This window comes from Mirounga angustirostris, unplaced genomic scaffold (assembly GCF_029215605.1).
Source record: "Mirounga angustirostris isolate CCGP_5_RB_7025 unplaced genomic scaffold, mMirAng1.0.hap1 SCAF_7, whole genome shotgun sequence".
Taxonomy (NCBI): Eukaryota; Metazoa; Chordata; class Mammalia; order Carnivora; family Phocidae; genus Mirounga; species Mirounga angustirostris.
Window position 1 is genome coordinate 28,542 of NW_026991715.1, and position 15,600 is coordinate 44,141.

A 15,600-nucleotide genomic window follows, 5' to 3' on the forward strand; every position below is an offset into this window, starting at 1 on the left:
CTGCTCTATCAAAATTTACTTGATGATTTAGAAAAATATTAAGAAGCATTAAACATTAGAATTTAAATTTTATTTATAATTACTTGATGGATTAAAATAATACAAAGTATTGATGCACAAGAAACAGATCAAATCCAGGAAGAAGACATGCAGCTTCCCAGGCTGCATAGAACTTGATGTCATTTAACCTTTGTTATTACAATTTGAGAATAAGAGGTAAGATATCTGTAGTGGACCAAGACTTCTTTCTAAGGTAAGTAGCAGTCCTTCCACTTTGATTAAGAAATCACAATGTCAATGAAAAAATTTTACTGAGTCCTGAAAAATGTTAAATCATTATGAAAAACCAGGCTACTTTTAAAAACTGAAATTTCACTCCCTTGGTCACTTTGGACCAGGACAATTGCACATACTTCCCTTTAAGTACAGTCACTGTAAGATGTAGATATTGACCTTTATTCCTAGTCCTATCCCAAGGACATTGTCTAGCTGAATGAGTCTGGGCCCTTGGGGAGACAGGGCACTGGGACGTGAAAAGATAATGCAACTCTCGGGAAGTCAGAATGGAAACAAGTAGTGTCCTATTGCAGGGATTGTGCAGAGTGGATTCTGGGCTCAACCATAGACTCGGGTGTCTTGGGTTGGTAGGAGATTCTAGACACAGTAGAAGTTTAAGTGCCTTATCTGGAGACAGCTTTCCAGATAGAAAGGAAATTCTTTTTTGTTGTTGCTGTTTTTTGTTTTTTTGTTAGATGAAGCATGGCTAATGTACGCTGTTGAATTTGTTTCAGGTGTACACCATATTTATTTGAAAATTCTAATACATTACTCAATGTTCACCACAATAAGTGTGGTCACCATACATTATTAAAATATTATTATTATTATTTTTAAAGATTTTATTTATTTGACAGAGAGAGACACAGCGAGAGAGGGAACACAAGCAGGGGGAGTGGGAGAGGGAGAAGCAGGCTCCCCGCAGAGCAGGGAGCCCGATGCGGGACTCAATCCCAGGACCGTGGGATCATGAACTGAGCTGAAGGCAGTCGCTTAACCAATTGAGCCACCCAGGCGCCCTTTTAAAATATTATTGACTACATTCTCTGTGCTGAACTTTTCATCTTCTTGATTAATTTATTATACAACTAGAATTCTTACCTCTTAATCTCCTTTATTTTGCCCATCCCCCACCCACATTTGGGCTCTTTCCATATTTTGGCTATTGTAGATAATGCTGCTATGCATCGGGTGTATGTATCCCTTCAAAATCAGTGTTTTTGTATCCTTTCAGTAAATACCTACTAGGGCAATTGCTGGCTGATAGGGTAGATCCGTTTTTAAATTTTGAGGAACCTCCATACTGTTTTGCAGAGTGGCTGCACCAGCTTGCATCCCCACCAACAGTGTAAGAGGGTTCCCTTTCTCTTCATCCTCACCAACATCTGTTCTTGTGTTGCTAATTTTAGCCATTCTGACTGCTGTGAAGTGGTACCTAATTGTGGTTTTGATTTGTATTTCCCTGATGATCAGTGATGTTGAGCATCTTTTCATGTCTCTGTTAGTCATCTGTATGTCTTCTTTAGAAAAATGACTGTTCATAGCTTCTGCCCATTTTTAAACTGGATTATTCATTTGGGGGGGTTATTTATTTGAGATTAGTTCTTGCTTCTTGAGGTAGGCCTATGTTGCTATATACTTCCATCTTATGTCCAGCTTTGCCACATCCCAAAGATTTTGGACCATCGTGTTGTCATTTTTGTTTGTTTATATGTATTTTTTTTTTATTTCTGGCTGATTTCTTGGCTGATCTATTCATCTATTCATAGCGTTTTGTTGAATTCCACGTGTTTGTGGTCTTTCCAAATTTTTTCTTGAGGTTGACTTTAAGTTTCATAGCTTTGTGGTCAGAAAAGATGCGTGTTATGATCTCAGTATTTTTATACTTGTTGAGGCCTGATTTGTGACCTAGTATGTGGTCTATTTTGGAGAATGTCTCATGTACACTCAAAAAGAATGTGTATTCTGCTCCTTCAGGATGAAATATTCTGAATATATCTGTTAAGTCCATCTGGGCCAATGTGTCATTCAAACCATTGTTTCCTTGTTGATTTTCTCCTGGACGATCTGTCCATTGATGTAAGTGGGGTGTTCAAGTCCCCTACTATTATTTTATTATTATCAATGAGTTCATTCAAGTTTGTTATTAATTGATTTATATATTTGGGTGCTTCCAAGTTGGTGGTATAAGTATTTGCCATTACTAGATGTTCTTGTTGGATAGTCTCCCTTAGTATGATATAGTGCCCTTCTTCAGCTCTTGTTATAGTCATTGGTTTAAAATCTACTTTGTCTGTTTTAAATATGGCTACTCCAGCTTTCTTTAAATATCAGTTGCATATTAAATGTTTCTCTTTCCTCTCACTTTTAATCTGCAGATTTCTTGAGGTCTAAAATGAGTCTCTTACAGGCAGCATATAGATCGTCTTTTTTTTTTTTTAAGATTTTACTTATTTATTTGACACAGAGAGAGACAGTGAGAGAGGGAACACAAGCAGGGAACGTGGGAGAGGGAGAAGCAGGCTTCCCGCCGAGCAGGGAGCCCGATGCGGGGCTCGATCCCAGGACCCTGGGATCATGACCTGATCCGAAGGCAGATGGTCTTTTTTTCTTAATCCTTTCTGATACCTTATGTCTTTTGAATGGAACCTTTAGTCCATTTACATTCATAATAATTATTGATAGATGTGTATTTAGTTTATTACTTGTTTGCATTTATTTTATTACTTGTTCTGTCAGTGTTTCTGGAGATTTTCTCTGCTCCTTTTTGTGTTTGTCACTTTGGTTCTTTCTTTCCCATTCACAGAGTCCCTTTTGATATTTCTTGTGGAGCTGGTTTAGTGGTCATGAATTCCTCTAGTTTTTATTTGTCTGAAAAACTCTCTTTTTTTAATGTTTTATTTTTTTAGATTTTTTTTATTATGTTCAGTTGGCCACCATATAATACATCATTAGTTTTTGATGTAGTGTTCAATGATTCATTAGTTGCATATAACACCCAGTGCTCGTCACAACACATGCCCTCCTTAATACCCATCACCCAGCTACCCCATTCCCCCACCCTCTCCCCTCTGAAACCCTCAGTTTGTTTCCCAGAGTCCATAGTCTCCCATGGTTTGTCTCCCTCTCTGATCCCCCCCTTCAGTTTTCTCTCCCTTCCCCTTTTATCTTCCATGCTCTTCCTTATGTGCCATATATGAGTGAAACCATATGGTAAGTGTCTTTCTCTGATTGATTTATTTGACTTAGCATAATCCCCTCAAGTTCCATTCATGTCGATGCAAATGATGGGTATTCATCCTTTCTGATGGCTGAGACATAGTCCATTGTATATATGTTCCACATCTTCTTTATCTGTTCATCTGCTGAAGGGCATCTCAGCTCTTTCCACAGTTTGGCTATTATGGACATTGTTGCTATGAACATTGAGGGTGCATGTGCCCATTCTTTTCACTACATCTGTATCTTTGGTGTAAATACCTAAGAGTGCAATTTCTGGGTCATAGGGTAGCTCTGTTTTTCAATTTTTGAGTAATCTCCATACTGTTTTCCAGAGTGGTTGTATCAGATTGCATTCCCACCAACAGTGTAAGAGGGATCCCATTCAGCACACTGACTATCCCACGCCAATCCCTTCTTTCTTGCTAAATTTTTGTGAAGAGATTTGCCGTTAGTCTTATGGGTCTTTCCCTGTGAGTTAGGGAATTCTTTTGGCTTACTCTCCATTGGATTTTTTGTTTATCACTATGTTTTGTAAATTTAACTATAATTTTTTTGTGTTAACCTGCTTTTGTTGAATTTGTTTGGAGGTCTCTGTGCCTCCTGGATTTAGATGTCTGTTTCCTTCCCCAGATTAGGGAACTTTTCTGTTATTGTTTCCTCCAGTAAACCTTCTTTCCCCTTTTTTCTCTCTTCTTCTTCTGGGACTCCTATGATACAAATGTTATTATGTTTGATGGAGTCACTGACTTCCCTTGTCTATTCTCATGATCCATAATTCTCCTTTCTCTTTGTTCAGCTCCATAGTTTCCCGTTATTCTATCTTCTTTATCACTTATTCATTCCTCTGCTTCTTCCATCCTTGGGTTCATTATACTCAGCGTGCTTCAAAGTTCAGTTATTTTCTTTTCTTTTCTGTTTTTTGAACTCTTCTGTCCAGGGCCTCCTCCGCTCTGCAGCATCCAGGATCCATTTCCTCACCATCCCCCCAACCCACTGACCTTGCATGACCATGTATGGGCCTCTCTGAAGTCTTCTACTCTTTTCTTCAAACCCAGCTAGAATCGCACGATGGTTGCTTTAAGTTCTCCATCAGCCATATCGCTTATATCTGTTTCACTTAGATCGATGGCTATGGCCATAACTTGTTGTTCAATTTCAGATGTTGCCCCAATCCTGGCGTTCTCTCTAAGTCTTTCCTTCTCTGTGTTAGGAGAGCCTGTTGTGTTTCCGGCACCTGAGAGTAATGGCTTCATGAAGAAGAGTCATCGAGTGTCTGGGTCTCTGGTGTGTGCGGAGGTATGTGCTGCTGTGTCTTGGCTGCTGTATTCCTCAGGCCGTCCTCTGCGGAGGCTCTCCTTGCCTGCGGTGGGCGGTGCTTGGACTTGAGCCAGAGGGCGGTGAGTTTTAACTAGGACCCACGTGTCCTCTGGGCTGCTTATTAAATGAGACCGGGTGCTTCTTCCACTGGAACTGAAGCCTTGAAGGACTGTCTGCTCAGGAGGCGTGGTGTGGGCGGCATTTGTGCTGGTACTCTGAGGAGGGAGACTGCCATGCGGGCACTGAGGCACGTTTGACAGAGAAGGGCAGTTGGGGCAGAGCACAGGGGTGTGGAATCTGGTGTAAGCACGTAAAGCAGCCAGCCAGTGTCAGCACTGTGGTGTTTACTAAAGGTAAGTCCTGTGTTTATGCTGAGGGATGGGAAAGCAAAATGCACCAGCCAACGCCTTTTTCTCCAGAGAGGGGTCTCCATGCCTGCTCTTCTCAAGGAAGCACTCCCAGTAGAGTCAGCAGTCTCCACTTTGCGTGTCCCCGACATTTTTCAGATCATCATTTTCATGCAGTCTGCTTCTGGGTTTGCTTGTCTTCTCTCCAGGAGCATTTCAGTGCCCTCTGGGTTCTATCCCAGCCAAGCCTGCTGACTTTTAAAACCCCAGGCTTTTGGGACACGGTGTGGGCAGGGGCCTGCACTGGTCTTCAGGGGAAGGGTCTCACCTCACTGGGCCTGATGCAGGTTTCACTGAGAAGGGCAATCACATCAGGGTGCAGGGGTGTGGGGCCTGGAGCAAGCAGGCTAGGCAGTCAGTGTTGTGGTCCAGCTGCCCTTGACAAAGTTCTGAAGGGTAGGAGAGGAAAATGGTGCCAGTGGCTCTTTTATCACTATAGAGGGTTCTCTGTGAACGCATCTCTCACTGAAGCGCTCCAAGAAGAGCAAACATCCCCCCAACCCACTGTGCACCCCAGGTGTTCTTGGAATTGAACCATCTGCCCTCAGGGAGTTTGCCAACCTTCTCCCCCAGAGCAGGGCAGCACCTCAGGGCGCTCTCTCAGCCAGGCCCACTGACCTTAAAACTCCAGTTTTTAAGCCCTGCTGGTTGCAAAGAAACACACACACACACACACACACACACAGCAACTCCCCCAAAAACTGCCCCTCTTTTTTCTCCCCAGCCAATAGCTTTGGGGGAGTGTTCTCCTGTGCATTCCCCCGTGTGTTCCTCTCTCTCTAGTCTTTCTCTGCAACCAGGGCCTCCTCCCCTCTGCAGCACCCAGGATCCATTTCTTCACCAAACCATGTCTCTCCACTTCTACCTTCCCCATTGTGACCTCTTCTCTCCCTCTAGTTGTGAATTGCACTCTCTTCCTCGGGATGATTTCTTGAATATTCAGAATGATTTGAGAGTTATCTAGTTGTATTTGAGGAATGAGAGGAGCCTAGGGTCCTCCTACTCTGCCACCATCTTATTTCTGAAGTAAGCAATATTGATAAGGAAGGAAAAGCTTGAGGTACCACCCTTCTGGATTTGATAGCCACTGCGTAATAATCAAGACAGTACTTTACTGGCACAAAAGCAGACACAGAAAGAGATCAGTACCACTGAATAGGAAGCCCAAAAACAACTCCACACTTATATTGCCAATTATTCTATGACAAAGGAGGCAAGAATATAAAATGGGAAAAGTGTCCCATCATTAAATGGTGTTGAGAAAACAAAACAAATACTTAGAAAAGAATTAAATTTGACCACTTTCACACATACACAAAAGTAAACCTGTAATGTGCGGAAGACTTAAATGTAAGATCTAAACCATAAAACTGGGGGCGCCTGGGTGGCTCAGTAGTTAAGCGTCTGCCTTCAGCACAGGTCATGATCCCAGGGTCCTGGAATCCAGCCCAGCATCGGGCTCTGTGCTCAACAGGGAGCCTGCTTCTCTGTCTCCCCCTGCCTGCTGCTTTGCCTGCTTGTGCTCTCTCTCAATTTCTCTGCTTCTCCCTCCTACTCCCCCTCCTTGTGTTCCCTCTCTCGCTGTGTGTCTCTCTGTCAAATAAATAAAGTCTTTAAAAAAATAAAATAAATAAAAATAAGCCACAAAACTGTAAGAAGAAAACATAGTCAGTAAGATCTTTGACATAAGTTCTAGCAATAATTACTTCAATTGGTTTCCTCAGGCAAGGACAACAAAAGCAAAAATAAACTGTTAGTACTAGCTCAAACTAAAACTTTTGCATAACAAAGGAAATCATAAACAAAATGAAAATGAACCTACTGAATGGGAATAGATATTTGCAAATGATATATCTCATAAAGGATTGACATCCAAAATATATAACAAACTCATACAATTCAATATCAAAATTCAAATATCCTAATTAACAAATGGCAGAAGACCTGACTAGACTTTTCCAAAAAAAGGTTTGTGGATGGCCAACACTCACAGAAAAAGATGCTAAACATCACTAATCAGTACGGAAATATATATCAAAACAATGATATGTCATCTTATGCCCGTTACAAAGTTTACTATCAGAAAGACAAGAAATGGGGGCGCCTGGGTGGCTCAGTCATTGGGCGTCTGCCTTTGGTTCAGGTCATGATCCCAGGGTCCTGGGATCGAGCCCCACATCGGGCTCCCTGCTCAGCGGAGCCTGCTTCTCCCTCTCCCTCTGCCTGTTGCTTCCCCTGCTTGTACACTCTCTCTCTTTCAAAAATAAAATAAAATCTTAAAAAAAAAAAAAAGAAAGACAAGAAATGTTGGCAAAGATGTGGAAAGGGAGCACTGTGAACTCTTGGTGGGAATATAAGTTGGTGCAGCCATTATTGAAAAATGTTTGAGGTTCCTCAAAGAAATAAAAATGGAATTACCATATTATGCAGTAAGTCAAGTGCTGGGTATTTATAAGAAGAAAATGAAAACACAAAATCAAAAAGGCATACGCTCTCCTATGTTTATCAGAGCATTATTTACATAGCCAAAATAGGAAAGTAACATAAATGTCCAAAGATAGATAATGGATAATGTGTGTGTATACACACACACACACACACACACATATGTAGTTTGTAAATACACACAAGATATATATCTATATATATCTGGCCATTTGAGACAATGTGGGTGTAACTAGATGGTACCATGCTAAGTGAAATACATCAGATGAAGAAAACCAAATACCATGTGATTTCACTTACATGTGGAATCTAAAAATCCAAACAAACGAACAAACAAAACAAAACAGAAACTCTTGATAGATGTAGAGAACAAAATGATGGCTGTTATAGAGTATGTGGCTGGGGGAATAGACGAAATAGGTAAAGGGGATTAAAAAGTACAATCTTCAGTTACAGAATAAGTAAGACATGTGTGTGTAATGTAGAGCCTAGGGAATATAATCAATAGTACTCTGTCAACTTTGTATGATGATATGTAATAACTAGACTCATTTTGCTGATCATTTCATAAAATATATAAGTATCGAATCACTGTGTTTTATACCTGAACCTAATAAAATATATCATGTCAATTATTTTTCAATGAAAAAAAATAAAATTCTTGCTGGGTGAATGACGGTTTAAAATATTAACAATTTGCACTCTCCTGAGCATAGATGTATGATTTTGGAGATAAATACTTCACTCTGATTTTCTTTGAATGATCTCCTCCAATTATCATACCTGTAATTAATAATGTCAGAGAGGTTATTATTCAAGCTGTTTGAAATCATTTAATAGAATATGGCTAATACTTGTTACAGTATTGTCCTTTGGGGATACTTTAATGTAGGGCAGATCAGAACTACTGAATACTCACCCAACAAGTCACACTGTGCTACAGAGCATGAATATCTCCCTGGACAGTGTTGGAGGGTCATGGCTTGGAGCTCTACGAATCATGGTATAGATTCTCAAAAGTCTGTCAAGAACCTCCATATGGGTGAAAATTCTAATTTTTGTTATCCAGATGCACAACATTTGGCTCACACACAAAAATATATAATTTCCAACTCATATGTATTATAAGCTCCCTTCACAGAGCAATGGACCATCAGAATTTTTAGTTTCACTCCCTAACTTACTTGTGTATTTCTTTTTAAAGGTAAACTTCATGAAGAATATGGTAAGTCATCCATTACTTCCCTGTGTTTAATGGACTGATCACAATATAAGGCATTTTTTGAAGAAAAGATTTAAGAGAAAAAAGTCTGTAAAGATATAAGGGAATAAATACCAACTTGGAATTTAGGATTGTGCATTTCCTTCCCTTTTATCTTAATTAGGTTGTTCAAGTATCCATGAGATCTGTTGGATCATTATGTCTATAATTCCTTGACGTTTGCAAATATTGCTTTGACTCTACAGAGAGGAGAAGCTGGTTAATACCTGGGCAAAGTACCAGTGAAGGTCTGCAGTAAATCCACCAGAAATCCTGAAAAGGCAGATGGTGCTACATTTCAATGCAGAGCACAGCCTGGTCCACCTTCAAATCTCTACTTATGTTAGCTATTCTCACTTTTTCTTTGTTAGTTTGCATGTATGTTTTACTTGCTAACCCACGTCCTTCAGAATTGAGAAAGGGAAGCCTGTGTAAAATGTACTTGGATACCCTTTTTTTCTCTTCTGCATTGTGAAACCCTTATGCCTGGAGGATTTTTTCTCACCGACTCTGACCCCCTCGATTTTTAAAATCTTTAATCACATGCTGCATAACATTTTCCAAGGTATGAATTGACATTTGAATTATCATCAGATTATGCCCCTTAAAAAATGTCTGGAGAAAAATTATGGCCTGCAATGCCCAGAATTTCTTCTTGGGATGACCAATGAAGCCTAACTGGCTGTTTTAGGTTATTCCTGACTCTGGATATTTCCTCCTACCAAAGGCACACTGATCCTGTCCCAGTCCCCTGTATCTCAGACCCCATGTGTAATCTGGGTGAAGTTTTTTGGCGGAATATCCTAGGATGAGCTCCACGCAATCACCAGATGAATCTGCATGGACTGACTTAGTTCATGAAGAAAAGAGACTGTAGAGGATGGAGTTATGGGCATTCTTCATGATAATCTGGAATCTCTTGGAAATCATCGATTTGAGATGATGTACACAATGTCTGCTTCCTCATCTCTCTTCTCTCTTATTTTCACCTATGTGGTTAATATTTTACCAAGTCAGAGCTTGAAGTATTTGAGTGAAGTCTGTTTCTCTAGAAATTCTTCCATACATATTTTGTTGAATTCTTTATTATATCTTTTGTTTTTACACAGAACTCTTAATGACAACGAAAGGTGAGTAGTTTTGCTTATATTTTAGTGGCAAAATTATCATAGAAAATTATATTTGATCTACTAAAATTATATTAGCAATTATTTCCATTTCATACGCTATCAGTTCTTTTAAATGAACTCCCTAGGGGCACCTGGGTGGCTCAGCTGTTAAGCATCTGTCTTCAGCTCAGGTCATGATCCCAGGGTCCTGGGATCGAGCCCCACATCGGGCTCTCTGCTCAGTGGGAAACCTGCTTCTCCCTCTCCCGATCCCCCTCCTTGCGTTCCCTCTCTTGCTGTGTCTCTGTCAAATGAATAAATAAAACCTTTAAAAATAAATGAATAAATGAACTCCCTATATATGATTATCTATCAGTTGAAATGAAGTTGTACTTTTGTAACATTTTAATTATGGGATTGTATAACCAGTTTACATTTTAAAATAGTCACACCATGAAATCTTTTTTAAAATATTTCCTTTGTTTATTAGATGTTTTAATTTTTAAAGGCCAAATAAAGTAATCATATATTCCTTTATGATTTTATCTGCTATTACTTCTAATATACAAATCAATATGTGAATTTTGATCTTCACCTAGGTTTTCTTTCTAATTCCGGAATTTTTTATTATTAAGTAATAATTAATGCGAATTTATATTGTATATGCCAACCATATATACAAACACCAATATTTGGCTTTTTTTAAGCCCTTACATTTGTATATATTATATGTTAAATTGTTAAAATATAATTTGCATATGCTTGAATTATTGCATCCATATATTTTGTTTTGTTCTGAATTTGTTTTTAACTCTTGGTCTTATTATTTAGGAGAATATTTTTATAGTAATTTGATCTCTATGCATTTGCAATTGTTTTCCCCTATTCCTGAAATATTTTATTTCTGTGGTCATTTCCTGATTAATGCTGCTTTCCTTGTGGAACCTGGTGAACCCTCACTAGTTCAGAGAGGTATCTGAGTACTCTGTGGGACCCCACAGTCATGCACCCCCTCATTATTGCTTTGCATGGTGCTCTGTTCATGGGACTGGTCAGGGCTATGTGTCTTTTACTGAGATAGTCAGTAGCCCGATCAGTGCAGAGCTAAGTGTGGCCAGTTCACCAATACCTGTTGGATGGAAAAACTGAATTTATTTATGATTTTTTCTTTGTCTGTTTGTTTTGCTTCTTATTTTTCTAGATTATGTAGGAAAAGAGAACATGAGCTCTGTTTTCTTCCCTGGTCTAGCTTTTAAAGATCACATAACACTTAATTTTCACAGAAACACTTATGTCATAATTAATCTCTTATGTTGACTATCTTATATTATTCTGAATCTCATGTCTTTGGACATATTCCTCTGAGAAAAAAGTAAGGCATGGTGAAGAATCTTGGTCTGGAGCTGCCTAGAAATGGACTCACCCAAGACTTTGGGCTAGGCTCTATGAGACCTCAGGGGAATCATAGGGAGGGAGGAGTTCCTAAGTGAGTTACTAAGTACTCATACCCCATGAAAGGATAAAAATAGGTTGGGAATTAGGAGGGAGGACTTGAGGAACATACCAAAATCCTCCCCCAAAGAAAGAGTGAGCATTATAGCATCTAAACACACAGATGACCCTCATGTGAGAAAAGTTTTTCTCCTTCCTTTCCACAAACCCACACTCTCCTCCACTTTCAGCTCTTTTCCTTTGAGGAACTGGAAGCTTCATGGGAGGTGAGAGGAGAGACAAGGGGCATCGTATGGACTGGACAACTTAATACTCCAAAGCTATATGGAAAAAAATAGTTCTGGGAAGTTTATTTGAAAGGCTAATAGTGAGATTGAATGAGGTTGCTTCTTGCATAAACTTAATGATTTCCAAGTTATTCTATAAACCATTTATGAAGGCACATACAACTGTGTGTCCTATAGTTACATTTGGTCAAGTGTTTTAATAAGTAGCCATTTTGAAAATGTAATTATTTAAATTAATTTGGTACTGTCCATGAAACATACTATATTATCTACTTCAAGTTCTCAAAAGAAAGGCCTTTGTCGACATTTGCTGAGTCTTATCTAAAATACTCAACACAGTAAGTTATTATGATGTGCTTGAGGGTAGAAAACATGGAAATTCTAATTGACTCTAAGTCTGCAGCCATGTAGAATTTGCTCTGGAGGACAAATCTGCAATAGTTTCAGAGTATGTGGAAGGTTTCCAAGACTGTAGGACTAAACAACCTATGGTTTGGAGCATTTTAAACTGTAGATCAGGAAACTACTTCTCTATTTCTAAAACTCCAATAGACATGTCTTAAGATTTTATGGTCGTTCAAATAAAGGACCTGTTGTTGAGGTGAATATGCTAAAGACACCACCTCATTAACACAAGGTGAGCAAAAGCAAACCCCGCCTCTGAGGAAATCCTTAGAAATCTTTAGAAAGTATTTTTTGTTTGTTTGTTTGTTCGTTTGTTTTCAGTTTCTTTTTGTCAGCTTCCAGGTATTGTGAATGATCTTGTGATAAAATAAGGATCTGAAGACAAGTTTCAGACTACCTCCAATCCTGGGAAGAATGGGTAGAATTTGTAGGTCCTTGGCATCTATTTTCTCAACTTTCAGACCTCATCCCTTTTAAATATTCTGTTTTATTCCCATATAAACACATTTACAAGCCTAATAGTATTTTTTAGATTGAGTTATGTATTATTATTATTATTGTTGTTATTATTATTATTATTATTCAGAAAATAAGTTTCTCTATCTGTGTCAGAGATATATCCTGGACCATCAAATCTATGGTCTCAGGATTTCTGTTGTCAAATGAGACCAAGTTATAGGACAGATTTGCCATGAATAGGGATAAGAGGACACATTCTAACATACTGTTGTTTTGTTTCTTTCTTTCTATAGAGACTATAGAAAAAGAGAATGGTAAGTGATATTTATTTTTGACTGAAGCATTCCACACTTGATGTTCTTTCATTGTTATAAAAATGCCCAAATACAATATCCCACTTATGACCTAAAAATGTTTAGAAACAACTAAAATATCTTTCTGCTACTTTTTAAAATGTAAATATAAATATTCCTAATACAGGGAAAGTTTTAGCTGTAAATGAACCAGAAGCATCAGCTAGTCCTGGTGAGGGCTAGAACTCAGGTCTTACATTTGCTCCATGTAGTGAGGGCAGTCATTCTTTGTGCATATGATAATTAACTGCCTATTCCATAGTCAGTGCTTAGGAAACAATGAGAAAAAAAAGAAAACTCCCTTTGGAAGTTGTATCTCAGGACAGATGCACATTCCACATTTAAATGATAAATGTAAACAAAAGTTCTCATAAGTGTTATGGAAGAGGGTTCATGATGCCATGAACACATACAGTAGTGAGATTGGACTCAGTGCTGGGTTGTGGATTTGCCTAAGAAGCAGCAACAGAGATGAGACTAGTGGTATTGAAGAGAACAGGTAGATCAAAGAGAGGACTAGCATGGGGAAAGCAGGAACTAAACTCGGGAGAGGTGAGCCCATGATTCTGTTAGAGGAGACATATTAGCCAGCTGACTCTGGTTCAGAAAACCTACATTGGGTTATAGGGTAGGCAAAGGCTGGGAAATGGAGCATCTTGTTAACATTCTAAGAATTTTGAATGTAACCCAGGAAACAGAATTTTGAATATTATCCAAGGAATTCAGGGGATCACACAAATATTAAACAAAAAATGGTACAGTGATAACATTTTCATTTCAACAATGTTATTTTCTTGACGACAGAGAACAGATTATATGGTTAGTAGTAAAAAATGAAAAACCAGGGGAAATCTGCTCTGAGCTATACACTTAGTCATATAAACCCATCTAAGAACTCTATACCTGCTTCCTTATTTACTATTTCATGGTTAGTCTTAAATGCCACTGTATATTATTTAGTTACTATATAAGTCTACTGGTCTCCTTAGTGTGAAAGAAAAATCCTGTGTAAAATCAGTAGTTTAATGAAAGAGAGAAATCCTATGTAAAATCTGTGGTTTCTTTTTGACTCTGTGGTTCTTGGCCTGGAGACCTATGTGATGGTGTTTGCAGTATTGTCCCTGCTTTATCTGATTTTGGAATCATATTCGGATTTAGATTTTCTGTGTGACAAACATTCTCATTTAATGAAAACTGTTGGTCAAATGTAAAAGTACTCTGAGTGGTTCTATATAACATAAACCCATTCTGATTGAAATCAGATTAACTTCAGATTAATCCAAATCTGAAAACCATTGCACATAAATTTATTACGTTTCCAGTAATTCTTCTCATTTTCCCAGAATTGAATTAATACTCCTTTGGGGTAAAGAAATACTTGAATTCATTTGACAAAGAATGCCAACAAACAACTTCTACTAAAATTAAATAAATACATAAATACATAAAACTAGTTATCCCTGGAGGAAGGAAAGCATTGATCTACAGTTTAAGGGAGGTAAATTAGTAATGTGGGACATATCCTGATCATCATTATCATGATCATCAATAACCTACATTTATTTATCAAAGTATTTTATATCAAACAAATTGTGTTTTAAAATGACAAGGTATAAGTAAATACAAAACACATATTCTTTCTCTCATGCACCTAACATTAAAACAAGAATAACAAAAATTAAAAAAAAAAAAAAAACACGATGTAGAGAATTAGAAGAGGGGTGCTTGGGTAGCAGTCAGTTAAGCATCTACCTTTAGTCAGGTCAGGATCCCAGAGTCCTGTGATTGAGTCCTGCATTTGGCTCCCTGCTCAGCAGGGAGTCTGCTTCTCCCTCTCTGGCTCATGTTTGCTTTCTCTCTTTCTTGCTTACTTTCTCTCTCTCTCTCTGTCAAACAAATAAAATCTTAAAAAAAAAGAACTAGGAGAAAATATGACTGGGGATGTAGACAGAAGGCAGATCATAAACAACCTGTCACTTGTAGAATTTAATCAGTCCTATGAGTGGTTCAAGGAACTGAAAAATTTTGAGTGAGGATGGATTTAACCTAGTAAGATTATAAGATTAGTGTTTAAAAACGTTTTCATTAGAGAATCCAATGATATGTGCAAGAGTGGGCATTGGGAGACCAGAATAGGGACTTGCACAGTAGTTGAGAAAGACTCAGGAGGGTGAGGAGATGGTGGGAACCTATGATGGAGCGAGAATCGAGAAGTCTCAATGAAGAACTCAAGGTGGAGGATGAAGTGGGAGGTAATGGAGAAGGAAGTGCAAACAAAATGGCCCTCTTTCTTGTCTGTGTAACTGGATACATTGATTTTGTTCACTGAGATGGTAATAAAACTCAATACTCTAGTACTAGTAATTCCTCAACTCTTTTACCATTATTGATCTCTTCAATTGCCTAAATTTCCAATAATTAGTACCAGACCCTCAGTGACACTTGGCCAAATAAAAATAGGTTTAAACTTTATTCTCTGTTTTAATTTATTGTTTTGTCTTTGGTCTTTAAGTAACAAACTGTATTTTTACTTTATATGTTTTTTACTCAGTCGTTTTTCTGTGTGTAATTTCTCTTTTATTCTTGTTCTCAGATACTCAGGATCAATAGTTTTGTTTACTTTCATCAGGATAAGGGAAAATCAGTAGTTCAATGCACAAAAAAGAGCTAGTTTATTGAATGTTATTTACATAAAAGGAAACCAGTCACTTGATTATGCTTTAGAAGAGTGTTGATTTTCATGGAAAATATTAAATTTAATTAATTTTGAATAGAATAGAACACATTATGAAAACTAAGTCTTGTGTTATTCCTTTTGTTATTGTA